The following is a 15,500-nucleotide window of genomic DNA, read 5'->3' as shown; positions in this document are numbered from 1 at the left end:
TTCCTGTGGCGTGGACGCTGAATCTGGCAGCTGGTCTCAGATCCACGACTCAAGTTTACCATAGTGTGTGCACCCTTGAAAATATGTTCAAGGGTTTGGTAAGACTGAGTTTCCAATGAAGTAGAAGATTGAGGTTCACCACACCATAAGTGGCCAGTGAAATGGCATAATTTCCCTTGCAAAATAAACTTGAAGGGCTGGGAGGAATTGGTGAGTTCAGTGAGAAGCTGATGGAGACCACTCCTGCATCCTGACATTCTGAGAGATGGCCAATCATAACTTCATTACTTTCAGGATAAAATACTGGTTTTGGTTTTCTTTCTTGTCTAGAGACTGGTGACAGAACTGCCTCCACTTACCCTCTTCACTGTGAGGCTTTTAACACACAATACAAAGAAACAAAGGTAGGAGCATTCTACCAGCTGTTCAGTGTGTCCTTGTGGATGTGAATTTAGGAACAATCCCTCTGTGACCTATTCCTAGGTTAGGAATCCAATTTGTTACCTGGCAGGGCATATATCTCCCATTGTAAATATGCCTTGCTTGGGATCTTGGGTGTCAATTCCAACCTGTATCCTACTTACCTTTGAAATGTATGGATGTTCTGTGTACCTGTGTATGATTATTCATATGAATGTCTGAAAGTCCCACTGAGGAAGACTTGGAGAAACCATTACTGTGTACATTTGTGATGGTGTTATAGCCTTTCTTGTGGGTTCTGAGGCCCTCCTTCAGTCATTGCTCAGTTCTTTTTGTAAATGGATTTATTTAGGTCAAAGTGATGTACAGAGGGGTTACAGTTTCATACGTAAGGCAGTGAGTACATTCCTTACCAAACTTGTTACCTCCCCCTCATTTTTCTCCTACCTTCTCCCCTCCCCAGGTCCCTCCCCCACAAGTTGTACAGTTGATTTGTAGCACATAGTTTTGTAAGTATTGCTGTTGCATTGGTTCACCTTTTACCTTTTGTCTCTCCATTTTGATGTTCCCCTTCTCTTCCTTACTTCCGATAAACATATATACAATACCCAGGGTCTAAGAACTGTTTACTTCCAGAAACCGGGCATACAGTAGAAAGTAAGGGAACAATTGTCATGATATCATGATGAAATCTTCTGCAGGAAGTCCTCAGAATTTGGGTATGAGGGTAAAATTTTCAGTCATTCACATAGAAGTAGAATTGGGTTTCCAAGGAACCACATTTTCTTCCATTCCAGGATTTATGTATCTCCTCGTGTACCCAGTAAGAGCCAAAATGTTTTGTAATTTTCAGCATTTTACAATTACATGATCTCTGAATATATATCATTTTCTTTAATATAAAATAATAGATGTGCAACGTGGGAGAATTACCATTTCATGTTCTCATTTTATTCATTCACCTGTACCTGGTGAATGTATTTATAAGAAAGCTTCTAAAGTAAGACCCTGTACCTTTCATGTGAAATTTAGGGTGATATGCAGTTCCCCAATGGAATCCCTTAATTTGTACTGGTCTCTGGACAGTACCTTTTCTATTAAAGTAGGGATTAGGGACTCTAATTTTTACATTATGAAAGAATTTAAAAATACTTTTCAGTGAGGTCTGGTGGCATACACTTCTAATCCCATAAACCAAGGCTAAGAAAGAAGGATCATAAGTTTCAGGGCAGTCTGAGCTATTATTACGAGACCCTGTATCAAAACAAAGGAACAAAAAATTCTAAAAATTTTAAAAACTGTCAGACAGGTAATTTATTCAGAATCAAGTAGTAAGCAGAAGGTTGAGCTCACACCTAGCCCTCAAGCTTGTGTGTTTTTCAGTGCATGTCAGGGTCAGATTGACTTCATTATTAACCACAATGGTGTGAAAATCCCTGAAACCAGCAGATGAGAGAGTGGGGTATGGAAGTAGTGGATGGGGGCAGAGACCAATGGAAAATACTTCATAGTCCACCTTCTCAGAGAGAAGGACTCAGGTTCTTCTTGTCCTGGCCATCACAAACCTCTCCCACTCCTGTGATCTGCAGGGGAAATGGGGACATAAACACCCCACATCTAGAAAAATAACACTCTTGGCTTTCGTTTTCCTTGAGGGTTTTACAAATAGGTAAATTTCTGAAAACTGTTGGCAAAAGATTTACAAACCTCTCGTGTGAATCCTCCCTTCCTCTGGTTGGGCAGACAGAGTAGGTCATTTATCATTTTTCCTTCAATCCTTCAGCTTGAATTTGTCTGTTGTTTTTTTCTTCTATGAACAATATCTGTTTCTGTAGTCAGCACATATTTTCTAGGTACTTTCTATGTGCCAGGCCCTGGACTAAGTCAACATGGAGTGTGGTGATGGAAAGAGGGCATCCTGATCTCCTTGTCTCTCATAAGAAAGAACCAATAAAAAATAGAAGATACAAATTCATCTCAGGGACTTCAAAATGCTAAAAATATAGAAGAAATGGATAAAAAAGGATCAGGATACTGTAAACCAGTGTCTCTTGACAGGACTGTCTTCTTTGAGGAGAGGAGTTGTATAAACAGAGACCTGGATAATGCAGGAGAGAAGCATTCCAATCAGGGAAAGGACAGCGTTGTGACCTTGAGTCCAGATCAAGGTTAATATCTTTGATGACCCCCATGTGTGTAGCACTGTGCATGGATGAAGGACAGAGGGAGATAAAGCTCGAAACTGCATCATTAGGAGCCAGTTGTGAATTTTGGAATATTTTCTTAAGATTGATGAGCAACCTTTAGCGATTCATGAACTGGAGTTCGAATTGGGTTGATTTACATTTATAATATGATCTGTTTGTGTAAAGCAGACATTGGTAATGTAAAAGTTAGCAGCATGGAGAATGGCAGGAAGCTTATGTCAGATTCAAAGATAGAAAAGAGGAAAAGCTTAATCTAAGATTGCAGTGTAGAAGTTATGACTTGATCCAGCTGGAGGGTGTGATTTTTTTTAGTGGAAATGATGGGACTTAGGGCTAGAGGGGCTATTTTCTAGAAGAGAAAGAGGTCATTTCTGTCTAAGAACATAAGATGATGCTAAGTGAAATGAACTCCATGTTATGGAAACAGTTGTAACTACTTTCAACATCCTATGTGTATCTGTAGCTTCTATTATTGATGATGTTCTTGTATCACCCTCCTGTGGTTGTACCTACACTATCACTGTAATCTTATCTGAGTATATTGGAAACCGTGTATACTGGTATTGGAAGTAGGAAATTGAAATGGAATACCAAATTTGAGAGACACAGGGTAAAAAAAAGACAAACAACTACAAAAGCAATACTTGCAAAACTGTTTGGTGTAAGTGAACTGAACACCTCCATGGGGGGGGGGGGGGAGGGAAAGGGGGAGGAGGGAGGGGGGTATGAGGGACAAGGTAACAAACTATACAAGAAATGTATCCAGTGCCTAACGTATGAAACTGTAACCTTTCTGTACATCAGTTTGATAATAAAAATTTGAAAAAAAAAAAAAAAGAACCTAATTGAAGATCACATTTTTTAGAATGGAAGAGACTGGAAAATATTACATTGAGGAAGGGAGACCACCAATCCTGATTTGGCCAAGAGATGCTCTCTTATGTGAATACATTTTAAAATTAGCAAATTAAGAATGTGTGTGTGGTGTGTGTGTGTGTGTGTGTGTGTGTGTGTGTGATATGCTGATTCTGGTGCTTGAACTCAGAGCCTAGGTTCTATCTCTGAGCTCCTTTTGCTCAAGGCTAGCGATCTACCACTTGATCCATACCTCCTCTTCTGGCTCTTTTGGTAGTTTAGTGGAGATAAAAGTCTTACAGTTTCCTGCTCGGGCTGCCTTTGAAACATAATCCTCAGATCTCAGCTTCCTGAGTAGCTAGGATTATGGTTATGAGCCACTTGCACCCCGCAGATTAATATATTTTTAGTATTTTGCTTGGTATGTTTCAATAATTATAGAGATAATTCTAATCAGACTTGTTTTTGATTCTTAGAGACTTATGTTCTCAGGCAATCATTAAGTTTTTCTTAAATTTACATATCTTTGGTGAAAAATATGACATGGTAATCAATAAATATTCAAGCATAAAATTGTATTCCATAAGGAAAAATATATGTGCAGGAAATAGAAATAGAAATACAAGAGGGACAAGTACAAGTATGCAAAAAACACAAAAGGTGTAACATAAAATGCCTACTACAGATTTCTATTGAAAAGTTTATCTGAGTATTTTTCCAGTGTTGATATCCAATGACTGACAGTATTTAGATCCCATTGAATCTTCAACACACGAATGGGAGAGTTTTATATTTAAATGAGTATATTCTAATAAGTGGGAGGGTATGTACTTGAAAAGAATTTGTGGGGGGCTGGGGATATGGCCTAGTGGCAAGAGAGCTTGCCTCGTATACATGAGGCCCTGGGTTCAATTCTCCAGCACCACATATACAGAAAACGGCCAGAAGTGGCGCTGTGGCTCAAGTGGCAGAGTGCTAGCCTTGAGCAAAAGGAAGCCAGGGACAGTGCTCAGGCCCTGAGTTCAAGGCCCAGGACTGGCCAAAAAAAAAAAAAAGAATTTGTATAGGAAATATTGAACTGTTCTTCTTTCCTCAGAAGAGAAAAATGCAGAAACTATACCTTATGCCTACAGCCCTATGGCCACACTGATAGGAGAGGAAGACCCAGGGATCCTGTCCTAGTTACTCATTTTCCATATCACCAGTGGGTTAATCTCTTTGGACAGAAGTGACTCTTGCTGGCACCTTTGCCCTTGTGGGTTATAGGAAATGGGCCTACATTATGTTGTTTATGTAACAGTAAACAATAATTTTAAAGTGAGATTTCGCTTGTATTCTCTGCTGACTCAAAATATTGGGATGATTGAATGACATCTTACAACTCCCTCCTCACCCCCCAGGCAGATGAAGTTTACATTAGGATTGTTCCTCATGTCTGAAGGTAGAGTATGTGTGATGTCAGCTTTGAAAAGATGGTACTTTTGAATCTTTGTTTTGTTTTTTTTGTTTGAATTCAGGGTTTCATGCTTACTAGGCAGGTACCCTACTGCTTAAGCCATACCGCCCGCCCTGTTTAATCATTTTATTCTTGAGATAGTCTTGCTTTTTTGCCTGGGCTAGCCTGGGCTTCCTGCCATAACTGAGATGACAGGTATGCAAAAATGACACCCAACCCTTTTTCTGTTGAGATGGAGTCATGAGAACTTTTTTTGTCTGGGTTGATCTTGAAAAACTATCTTCTCCATCTCTACCTTCTGAATAGGTAGATTTACAGGCATGAGTCACCATCACTTGGCTTAAAGATGCTGTTTTCTATAGGGATGAAAATGTAGAAAGGCTGAAGGAGAGTGGTAGTTTAGGGGAAAGAAAAGATGCTCTTAGCACATGTGGAATATATTAGTTTGGGATTAGCTCTTAGCACATGTGGAATATTTTAGTTTGGGATTATTAGCAGGTTGATACAGCAGCAAACAGGATTAAATGGAGACCACCTCCTTAGAACATCTGCAGCAACATGGGAGGGGCTGGAGAGAATACTGTTTGTTTTATTCCTTCTGGCTAACACTTAGTATCTTCTATACTCTCTGGACCACACCAAGAGCTAAGGGAGAGCAAAGGCCTTTGCTTTTATTTTTAGACATTATGGGGGGAGCCCTTCCCACTCTAGGAGCCCCCCCCATTGTTGTTGTTTTTTTTTTTTTTTTTTTTGGCCAGTCCTGGGCCTTGGACTCAGGGCCTGAGCACTGTCCCTGGCTTCTTCCCGCTCAAGGCTAGCACTCTGCCACTTGAGACACAGCACCGCTTCTGGCCGTTTTCTGTATATGTGGTGCTGGGAAATCGAACCTAGGGCCTCGTGTATCCAAGGCAGGCACTCTTGCCACTAGGCTATATCCCCAGCCCTCCCCCCATTGTTTTTTAACACAGGTTTATTGATACAACTTTGGGTTTGTAGAGCTGCTTTGTTTTTCCCTTTTATTGTTTTTCAAAGTTTCCCTTATTATTTATTTATTAGCCTCCCAGAGCTGTTTAAAATCCTCAACTTGTCCAAGAAAAGAAGAAAAAGTGCAAAAAGCAAATTGAATCCAGTCTTTCTCATTTGGTGCTGAACTAATTAAGTTTTCCATTTGCATGGAAATACCTATACCTATAGGTATACCTATACCTATCCCAGTGAAGGATAGCCCCTTCCCATGTCCCAGGGAATGCTGGGAAGGGCATCTGTCCCTTCTTAACAGATGGCTCCCACCCTTCTTTGACTGAGGCTTCAGTGCTTTGGGAACCCCACCATCACCCACTGTTCTAGATCATTAAGTGATGCTTTCTGTAGAGTACAGAGCATGGGGAGAGCCCTGCGGGCCAAGACCCCCAGAGATGAGGATGCCTCAGCTCTTTTCTGTCATCTTCTATACATTTGACCTTACACACCCATAGTATGGCTTCTGCTTGTGCCATGTAATTGTTAAATGTATCTAATTAGATGATGAATGAGAAAGTGCTCACTTTGTTGATGCTGTAGCCCCTCCCCCTATCCACACCAATCAGATACACACACACAGACACACACACACACACACACACACACACACACACACACACTTTTTAAATAATCAAGGTCATCTATAATTTAGAAATAACTGCTGGTAAATTTATTTGTGGTCTAATTTGCATTTGAAATCTGGTTTTCTGGCTTGAGGGTCAAGCTTCCACCTTGTTCCATAGTATCTCTTTGTCCTTTGCTTTCACTATGCAGCATGGATAATTTCTTTTTTTTTTAATTCTATTTTTATTGAGAAGGTGATGTACAGAAGAGTTACAGTTACGTAAGCCAGGTAGGGAGCACATTTCTTTTAGAACAGTGTCACCCTTTCCCTTATTTTCTCCCAGGAGTTTCCCTCCTTACCCCCAAGTTGTATAGTTCATTTTCAACCTAGTGTCCAGTATCACTGTTGAATTAGTTCACCATTTGTCCCACCATTTCTATGCTTCCTCTTCCCCTTCCCAAATCATACAAACTTACATACAAAAGGACAGAAATAAAGAAACAGTGACAAAAGGGTAAAAACTGAAAAAGAAAAACAAAACAAAACCTCTTGTTTCCATTTCTTGGAGTCCATTTCAATAAGCATCATTTCATATGATCATATGCACATAGCCATTAAGCCCTGTGCTCCTCTCTAATAATATCCTCCATTGGTCTCACTGTGTGAATGTTTAGAGTGCTATTCAATTAATCAAATCTAAGTGTGATTTTTTTTACCTTTTACTCTCCATTGGGTTTACTTGTAGATTTATAGGCACATTCTAATTATTACAAATGAGGAAAGTCATGAAACCTATGTTTCTTTGAGTCTGTCCTGATTCTTTTTCTGGGGGGAGGTGGGTTGGGGCTTGGGACTCAGGGCCTAAGCACTATCCCTGGCTTATTTTTGCTCAAGGCTAGCACTCTATTTCTTGAGCCACAACACCACTTCTGGCTTTTTCTGTTTATGTGGTGCTGAAGAATCGAATCCAGGGCTTCATGCAAGCTAGGCAAGCACTCTACCACGAAGCCACATTCCCAGCAGTGTCCTGATTCATTTAATATAAATTTTTCCAAGTCTTTTCATTTCCTTATGAATGGGGCAATGTCATTCTTTCTGATGGAAGCATAGAACTCCATCGTATACATTTTCTTGATCCATTCATCCACTAATAGGTATCTCGGTTGATTCCATATTTTAGCTACGGTAAACAATGTTACAATGAACATAGTTGTACTGGTGGATTTACTTTGGCCTGTTTTGTGGTCAATTGGATAAGTTCCCAGGAACAGAATTGCTGGTTCACAGGGAAGCTTTATGCTGAGTCTTTTGAGGAACCTCCATATTGCTTTCCAGAGTGAACAAGTTTACATTCCCACCAATAGTGTAGTAGGGTTTCCTTTTGACTACACCCAGCCAGCATGTGTTAATGTTAGTTTTCTTGCTAATGACCATTCTAACTGGGGTGAGGTGGAATATCAATGTTGTTTTGATTTGCATTTCTTTTATGGCCAAAGATGTTGAAAAAATCCTTCATGTGTCTATTGGCCAGTCTTACTTCTGGGAAGTTTCTCTTTAAGCCTTTAGCCTATTTATTAACTAGGTTGCTGTTTCTTTGAAGATTTGTTTTGGGGGGGTTTTAATTGTTTGAGCTCTGAGTATATTTTAGATACGAGGACCTTGTCTGATTCATAGATAGTAAAGATCTTCCATTCTGTGGGTGTCCTATTTATCTTGGTAGCTTTGTCCTTGGCCATGCAGAAACTCTTCAGTTTCATACAATCCCTATTATTTACTGTGTTTTTCTTTATATAATTCTGGATCTTTACTGAGGAAGTTCTGACCTTTGCTAAGAAGCCTTAGTGTTCCCCTATCCTTTCTGTAATATTTTCATGTTAATCTGTCCTTAAATTGAGGTCTTTGATCCATTTGGAATTGATTCTGGTGCAGGGTGATATGTAAGGATATAATTTCAGTTTTCTGCAAGTGAATAGCCAATTCTACCATCACCATTTGTTGAAGAGGATGCCATTCTTCCGTCATGTGTTTTGACGCCCTTACCAAAAATTAGATGGCTACAGGTATCACTCTGGTTTATTGGCTACCCAAATGTGAGTTTCTTGAGGGAATAGATCATATCTTAAGAATGATCATATTCTTAGCATAAGTCTTCATGCTTAGCATATAGTTAGATATTCAACCAACATATTGAGTTAGTAAAACATCTAAATAAAATAAAACTCTATATTTGCAGTGATTCAATGTTTACAAACCATTGGATTGTTGGACCAAACCTTGTTGGACACATTAGCTCATTTAGGCACTGCAACAGCACTATAGAGTAGAATTCATTTTCATTTTGGAGATGTGGAACTCTGAGTTTGGCAAATGGCTCCAAAACTTAGTTATTCAAGACAGCCACATTTTTTTCATTGGCCCACAGTTCTGTGGCTCAGAAATTTGGAAAGAGGTAACTGGATTGTTTTTAGAGTTTCTAATGTGATTACAGTGATTTGAAGTCAGCGAACACTCACCTTGACTGGTCATCCAAAATGGCCCATTCATGTGGCTGCCAATTGATTCTAGCAGATGGCAATGACTTTCATAAGAGCAATGAACTCATATGACCCAAAGAGACCTCTTTGGAGTCAGACTTCAGGGTTGGGACCTGGATCCTCTCAATGAATTCCTTCTTGGAAGAACAATAGAACACTGTGTGTCCTTTTCTTACTTATGTTAGAAAAAAAATTGCATCTGTGGTGGTACCACCCTGAACACTCTTGATCTGCTCTAGTGGGATTGTGTCTGGTTAGTACTTGGCTAGGAGAAGAAATACAACTTCACTTCTGTAATTCTTTTTTGGCTAAAGCAGTAACAAAGCCACTCAGCTTCAAGGACTAGAAACCTCCCATCTCAACAGGAAATTGTTCAGAAATTTAGGGACCATGTTTAAACACAGTACAGACACCAAGAATGAAAGCTCCAACATAAACTCTGGTACATTCCCTCCACATTCAGTAAATTTTTCTGCTACTCCCTACTGGATACATTTGATGAATTTTAAATACACAAAACAATTTAGAACTAATGCGGTGTATCAGTGAGGGCCTCAATTCTCTAGATAGCTGGAGGAAGAATTATTCTACTAAAAACACAATTTCTGATAAATTTATGAGTCGGCTCTATTTCAATTTCATGCCTGAAATGCAGAACTGAGAAGACTTGTCCCTTTGGGATTACCTCTCTGCCCTTCCAGATGACCACCATGAATAAGGCTGTTTGGTTGTAAGTTCTTAGAGTATACATCTTAGTTATATGTTTAATCACTAACAAAATACTACTCCTGATATGATAAGTTCCATAGGCTTCTACTTGATAACTCACTTTCATTGAAGAAAGTTTGTTTAAAAAAATTGCCCAAAGTGCAAACAGAAAAGTAAAAATTTCCTTGCTGGGCACCTGTGACTCATGCCCATAATCTAATCTACTTAGGAGACTGAGATCTGAGGAACACAGTTTTTTAATCACCAAAAAGACAGAACTAGAGCTGTGACTCAAGTAGTAGAATGCTAAACTTTTATAAAAGCTAAGAGACAGCACCAATACCTGGGTTCAAGCCTTAATACTGGCATAAAAGTGAAAAATAAAAGTAAATTAATAAAATGAAAAATTTAAAAATTCCTTTAATATTATTCAGATATTCTCATTGTCTAAATTTTGCAAATTTTAGTATCATTTTTCTATATTAATTTAGACTCTTTGAATATATCAGTAAACATTATACATACATGCATATGTGCATATACACACAAACACATAGACACACATACATATATCAGTAAACAGTGTTACATCACTCCCAAGAAACTCTTTTTACTTTTTCTTTTCAATGTGCCAGTACTATGGCTTGAAATTAGAGCATGTTCTCTTCTTGGCTTTCATACTTAAGGCTTAAGCTCTACCTCTTGAGCCATACCTGCATTTTCAGATTTTTGCGGATTTATTGGAGATAAGAATTTCTCAAGGATTTGTCTGCCTGGGCTGCTTTTGATCCATGATCCTTGTATCTCAGCTACCTGTGTAACTAGGATTGCAGTTATGAGCCACCAGTACCTGGATCCTTATGACCTTTTGTAATACAAACTTCTGTCTGCCCACAGTATCAGGGAATCACGGACCCCTTGTTTTGTTACTTTAGATTGGATTTGACTTTTCTAGTATTTCATCTAAATGGAATAATCTAATATGTACACCTTCATATCTGGTATCATACCTATAACATAGTGATTTCAAGATCTATTCATATTGTTGTACATCTGGTGTTTCTTTTTAATGCGAAATTGTGTTTCATTGTATGGAAGTTCAGCTCTTAACCTGTTGATAGGCATTTGAATTGGATCCAGTTTTATTTCGGTACTGTTAATAAAGCCTCTCTGAGCATTCATATTTCCATCTTTATGTGGACATATGGTTTTTCTTCTCTTGAGTAAATACTTGGAATGGAGAATCCAGGTCATATGGTTCTTATTCTAGCTCCAACATTCTTGAAAACACCATATTTTACAAAGTATATGTATGTTACACATTGGCCCAAGCAACATATGAGGGTTTTACTTGTTCCCCAACATTATCAGAATAGGTAAGGACAATGACTTGTTTTTTTTTTTTTTTTTTAATTTAGTCATTCTGAAGGTTGTATAGTGGTATCTTATTATGGTTTAACTTGCATTTTTCTGATGATCGAACAGCCTGAAGATCTTTTGTGTGTTTGTTGACAATCATATATACCATACATATATGCATATATACATAAGCATACATATATACATAAACATAGACATACACATACATATACACATATACATACATACACGTGTATATATTTATTTATGTATATGTTTTGGGAGGGGACGCTCTTGGTCCTGGGGCTTGAACTCAGAAGACCTGGGTGCTGTCCTTGAGCTTTTCAGCTTCTCTTCCAGCTTTTGGGGGATTGATTGGAGATAAGAGTGTCATAGACTTTTTTTTTTTTTGCCCTGTTGCTTTTGTACTGCGATCCTCAGATCTCAGCCTCCTAAGTAGGCTAGGATTTATAAGCATGAGCCACAGGTGCCTAGGAACAATCATATTGTTAACATATTTCTTCAGAACTTCTGCCAGTTTTGTCATTGGCTTGCTGTGTCTTTATTTGAGATTCATAGAGTATATATGCAAAATCCTTGAACATAGATTTACTAGAAACATTTTCTTCTGTGACTTATCTTTCCCTGTTTTCAGTTTTTGGACACAAGTTCTCACTATGTAACTAGACTAGACAAACTTTTGATTCTTCTGCTTATCTTCCTAACTGCTGATATACTGGGTTATAGATGTGTACCACAATATCTAGTTTAGTTTTTGTCTTGGGAAAAGGAAAATTTTCCATTTGTAAAAAATTCATATATATGTGTGTGTGTGTATATATATACATATGTATGTATATATACATATATATATTTCTTTTATGGTTCATGAATTTTTTCCAATCTAAGACTTCCATCTGTCCTAAGGTCAGAAAGCATTTATTGAGGTTTTATAGATTTAGATTTTAAATTTAGTTTTATTATTCATTTTGAGTGGATGTATGCATGTAATGAACTAAGGAACTATTTATTTCCTTTTCCATATGACCCTCTAATTGTTTCATCATGATGCATTTACTTTCCTTTAGTGATTTTATAAAAGCAAAATTGTGTATATTTTTGAACATTCTTATCTCTTGTATGCATGTTTATTCTTGTTGTTGTTTGGTTTTTGTTGTGTTTTTTTTTTGCCAGGCCTGGGCTTGGACTCAGGGCCTGAGCACTATCCCTGGCTTCTTTTTGCTCAAGGCTAGCACTCTACCACTTGAGTCACAGCACCACTTCTGGTCATTTTTCTATATATGTGGTGCTGGGGAATCGAACCCAAGGCTTCATGTATACAAGGCAAGCTCTCTTGCCACTAGGCCATATTCCCAGCAGCATGTTTATTCTTTAGCCAATACTTCATTGCCTTGATTATTGTAGCATGGTAAATCTGGAAAAGATACTGTTTCCATTTTCAGATTACTTTGGTATTATATATTATTTGCATTTCTACGTAAATTTTATTTATCATAGTATCAATTTCCACTTTAAAATGCTTTTGGAGAAGAACTAGGATTACCTTTGGAGATAACATCTTAAAATAATGAGCTTTACAACCACTAAGTATAATATTTTCTCCATTTATTTTTATTTTGTTTAACTTATTCTGGCAGTGTCCTGTTAATTTCATTGAAGAGGTAAAGCAAGCATGCTTTTTGCTAAACATAATAAGTATTTTAGAGTAGGTGTTTTTTTTTAACACTGTTCTAAGTGGAATTGTTTTTGAAATTTCATTGTCAGTTGTTTGCTGCCAGTATGTATAAATGCAATTAAATGTTTATATATTTACTTTTTCTTCCTTAACTATGCTAAAATCACTTATTCTAATGATTACTTTGTAGTTTTCTTTTGATTAGCTATGAAGACAATCATGTTCTCTTTAAGGAAAAATAGTTTTATTCCTTTCAATTCATTGAAAGTTTTTCCTGTATTGAAATGGATTTTTTTTTTTTTTTTTTTTTTTTTTTGGCCAGTCTTGGGCCTTGGACTCAGGGCCTGAGCACTGTCCCTGGCTTCTTCCCGCTCAAGGCTAGCACTCTGCCACTTGAGCCACAGCGCCGCTTCTGGCCGTTTTCTGTATATGTGGTGCTGGGGAATCGAACCTAGGGCCTCGTGTATCCGAGGCAGGCACTCTTGCCACTAGGCTATATCCCCAGCCCCTGAAATGGATTTTTAACAAGTTTCTACATATCAGAATTTTAGCAGTGTGAAAAAAAATATACATATGCTCATTTTTGTGTTCTGTGTTCAACCTGTTTGATACTTTATGGACTCTGAATTTGACTATATCTTACACAAAATTTGGTAACTTTAAGCCATTCTTCCAATTTTTCTTCTTCTATCTTTTTCTCTCTTCTTTTCTTAGACTGTAGTTGTCTGTATTTAGGCTTTTTGTTATGGTATCATATATGCCTTAATCAGTGTTTAAATTTTTCTGATCGTTTTCTTGTCTGTTCTTGAGATTAGTAAATTTACATGGATCTATCTTCAAGAGTACTGATTACTTTCTGGATTCTATTGGGCCATCTGGCAAACTTGTTTGTTTTTTTGAGAATCCTGCTGAGAATATAGCTCAAGATGGACTGAAATTCAAAATCCTTCTGACTCAGGTGATTCTTTGCTTTTTCTTGATCATTTCTCAGTTCTAAACTCTCCATTTTGTTTGTGCATGTATCTGTGCACACATAACGTATACATATATACACACATTATACATATAAGCATAGCATATACATATCTATACATAGTATATGTACATATACCACACATATATGTGCATACATACACAAATGAATATACATGTGTGTATATATGTACACATGTATGTGTTTATATACATTTCTAGTTTAGAAAAATGATTATTTTATAAATACTTGCCAATTCCAGTCACTAGTGAAATAAAAAATTAAATTTCAGTTTCAGAAGGTGGAGAATTGTAACTGAATTTTAGGGACAAAGCTCACAATATTTTAATGGCAGTGAACATATTTATATATTACTTCTCTACATACAGAATATATTATATAATCATTACATATGATTACCTCTGACTATATATAATGTATATGATTATATATGCTATGGACAGTTCTATATTAATAATATATGATTGTATATAATATATAATTCTATACTGATTATGTATAAATATATAATTCTGTTATATAATTATATTATGTATAATTATATATAACACATATATAATTCTGTGTTACAAGCTCTGTATTAATCATTTATCATTTTATAGGTTATTTTAATCCTCCTTATCATTAGTGTTGGGATATATATATCTACATATTCTCTGTATATGTAAAGAGGAAAGAATATAGATAGAAGCACTTATGCATTTGTATATATATGCATTTTTCTTGCTGAGTTCTCATACTTTTATTTATTATAATCATAACTTACCTGATCAATCACAGCTGTAGTGATGGCTTTTTCTATAATTAAAACATCAGGATCATCTTGAAGTTGATCTTTGCGGTTGTTCCCTAGGAAATGGATTAAGAACTCTTCTTTTGTGCTATGTTGATAATTAATTTAGATTGTATTTGGGAAACTGTTAAGCTTTTCTTAGAAGATGCTTAGATTGGTTTCTCTATTGAACCCTGATTTTTTCAGCTAATTTGGATAGATGCCAATGTCCCTGTGGTTTGTGGGAGCTCAAATCCCAGGTGTTTTATGAATCTTTAGCTGAGTTTATTAGAGAGTGTCTTACACACGTGCGCCTCAGAGGTCCACCCCAGATGTAAGGAGAATATTATACACAGATTGCAGATTCCTTCATCTGCAGTGTTTAGCTAAGCTGAAATAATGTTCCCTGGGTCTTTATTCCAGAAAAAGCAAGGTTTTCCTTGATGTTTGAGTTTTCTGAGCCATGTGGTTTACTTTTAAAGAGAAAATACCTTGATAGTAGGAATACTAACTGTGGCTGGCTTTTTCCTCAGTCTTTCTATTTATTTCTTGAACATACCTGCATTTATTTTCTCTCTAGAGATATCAATACTGTGCCTTTTTGGTCCAGAATTTATTATTTTCTGTGGGAGGGTAGTGTTATTAATGTGGTCAGTATGTTCCTCGTGCAACATTATGCAGTCCTCCATATTTGACGTCAATAATTTGTTAATGTAGACTGTGTTCTTATCCTCCTTTTTCACTTATTTTTATTTCTTGTTTCTATTGTCAAGATGAAGTACAGAGGGGTTACAATTACATACATTAGGTAGTGAGTATATTTCTTGTCCAACTTGTCACCCCTTCCCTCATTTTTCTCCCACCTTCCCTCCTCCCCAGTTCCCCCTCCCCTGATTTATACAGTATAAATAGTT

General features: G+C 37.1%; 1 protein-coding gene across 3 annotated transcripts in view; it reads left to right on the top strand.

Annotated features, from left to right (window-relative positions):
* Astn2 (astrotactin 2) overlaps nucleotides 1-15,500 on the top strand; it is an 861,877-nt gene that overhangs the window by 272,209 nt on the left and 574,168 nt on the right. The gene's annotated exons all lie outside the window — the stretch shown is intronic.

This window comes from Perognathus longimembris, chromosome 1, assembly GCF_023159225.1.
Source record: "Perognathus longimembris pacificus isolate PPM17 chromosome 1, ASM2315922v1, whole genome shotgun sequence".
NCBI lineage: Eukaryota > Metazoa > Chordata > Mammalia > Rodentia > Heteromyidae > Perognathus > Perognathus longimembris.
This window is presented reverse-complemented; position numbering and strand designations above follow the sequence as displayed.